The sequence below is a fragment of the Gadus macrocephalus genome, chromosome 10 (assembly GCF_031168955.1).
Source record: "Gadus macrocephalus chromosome 10, ASM3116895v1".
NCBI classification, from domain to species: Eukaryota; Metazoa; Chordata; class Actinopteri; order Gadiformes; family Gadidae; genus Gadus; species Gadus macrocephalus.
In genome coordinates, this window is record NC_082391.1 from 20183157 (window position 1) to 20185656 (window position 2500).

Consider the following 2500-nt stretch of genomic DNA (forward strand, 5'->3'; position numbering starts at 1 on the left):
AAACTTTCTGTCCGTTTTTTTTCCAAATCAGCCCTCACCTCCCTCCTCCCTGAGTGGACCACACGGACATGGGTCCTGCATGACGCCTGTCTCTTTGTTACTGGGCGCTTTCTTTGCTTCTTCCCGTTCTTTCTTTTAGCATTTTTTGCTTTGCGTGTTTGGGTTGTTGAAGCCGTTCCTTGGGAGCGCCCGGTATCAGTAGCTTGGCCTGTTCCTCCAACGTCAGTCAACACTGACTCCTGCTCCTGCCCGTGAAGGAGTACCGCCTCTTTGTCCAGTTCTCTCTCTTGATTGGATAAAGTGAGAACTGGATACAAAAAATTTTTAGGGGAGACTAGAAGACCTCATGCCATGTTACAGAACAAAAACACACATATATATAGAGCTATTAACACTTATTTATAACGAATAGCTATCAGTTGTCAGCGTCTTTGATATGAAAAAAAAACCAGCCCATGTTACAATGGGCACGGTTTTCATTATAATGACATAATTATGGTAACGGTGTTGCCATGGTAATGGAAACCAGGTAACTGGGCTATTTAGTTGTCCCCTATAGGGACATAAAACCAATCTGTTCTTATGTTGTGAGTGTCTTTATAGCTCATATCCTAATATGAAAATGTGTATCCGTTCCAGTTTGAAAAGCACGGCCTTGATCTCGACCGAACCAGGAGGAAGCTACTGGAGGCTGCCAACCTGGTTGACAAGGTAACTACTACCCTGCTACCCCACTCACCCTAACCACCCACAATGAACAGAAATGTGCAAATAACGAATCAAAGGAGCGCAAAACAATGAATGCCAATTAAAAAAAATCCACAACTCAAAAACTGTTACCACCAGCAGGTCGTAAGATGCAAGTGCAGCCATTCCTTTTGGCTTACTCACAGTCACACACTCCATGTATGCGTCCCAGTGTGTGACGGAGCAGACCTCTGATGTGCTTCTACCTCGGATCCCTCTCCCAGTACTACAGGGCCCTGAACATCCGGGTGGCTCTGATCGGTCTGGAGGTGTGGTCGAACCGGGACCAGATCACCGTGTCGGACAACCCCTACAGCACGCTGGCAGCTTTCCTGGCCTGGAGACGCAAGCAGCTGCGTGCCCTGCCCAACGACAACGCCCAGCTCATCACGTGAGTGGCCTCGCCCCTGCCTCGCCCACCTCACCCACCTCGCCCACCTCTCTCTACCTCTCTCTACCTCTCTCTACCTCACTCTAGTTCGCTCTACCTCACTCTACCTCTCTCTATCTCACTCTTCGTCCCCCTCCATGTCCCCATCTCTTGGCTTGATTTGCGAGTCCAGATTGCCTCCAATTCTAGGATGTTAAATATTTTTTTTAAGTATTTTTTTTTATTTACCGGCTTATCGTCAATGCAAATGACAGTGCTAGCTGCTTTTCGGCGTTTTTCCCAAGTGGAACTCACTAGCGGTGCTGCCTTGTTGCAGGGGGATTTCGTTCCAGGGCACCACCATCGGTCTGGCACCCCTGAAGGCCATGTGCTCTGACTACCCAGTCCCGGGGGTGTGAATGCGGTAAGAACCTTCAACATGGGCTGTACTTATGTTGACCCCGTTACGCTCTGGTCACCCGATCATATTAGTAATCGTAAGTTCTCCCCTCACCCTCCTTTCATGATAAAAACAGTATACTTAATAAGCAGAGTGCAATGGTTTTGTTAACAAACTCTGCTTTAGCACAGTAGACACATAACACCAAGTGATCAATATTCGTCCAGTACCAATCAAACCGACAAACTTACATTTACCATTACGTTTAGGGTATTTAGCAGACGCTTTTATCAAAAGCTACCGCCATGGTTCATACACACATTCCCACACCGACGGTGGATTCAACCATGCATGGAGACAGCCCGCTCGTCGGGAGCAGTCAGGGTGAGGGTGTCTCGCTCGGGCACACCTCGACACTCTGCTAGGAGGAGCCGGGGGATCGAACTAGCGACCTCCCGGGTTACAAGTCAACCTGCACTTGGCCAGCATACATTAGACTCAGCATACATTAGACTCTCCACACTGTCGTCCTGTCGACCACGCCCTTCACTCCCTGCTCCCTCTGCCCCGCCTCCCTGTACCAGGACCACGCGAGGTCAGCGGTGGGCGTCGCCGCCACCATGGCCCACGAGATGGGGCACAACTTCGGGATGAGCCACGACGGGGCGGGTTGCTGCCAGGCCCGGCCGAGGACGGGGGCTGCATCATGGCCGCGGCCCACCGGGTGGGCCACCTCGTTTAAACCCCTGCTTTGAAACACTTTGTCCCCTTCTCCTCCTTCCTCACTGTACTTGGAGCTTTTCGTCTCAAAGTAGATGCTTTTTTAGACGTCCATTAACCAACTGATCCAGGGGAAGAGGGAAGAAATGAATCCCTGGGTCGATTGAGTCGTGGGTGGAGGTTTATTTTGTTATTCAGACATGTAGAAGGTAAAAGTTAAGGATAAATCATAGGAATAGAATCAAGGCTATCCTGGTTTGCAC

The 2500-nt window shown here is 49.8% G+C and overlaps 1 protein-coding gene across 1 annotated transcript in view; it reads left to right on the forward strand.

Annotated features, from left to right (window-relative positions):
- adam19b (ADAM metallopeptidase domain 19b) overlaps positions 1-2500 on the forward strand; it is a 27871-nt gene that overhangs the window by 15604 nt on the left and 9767 nt on the right.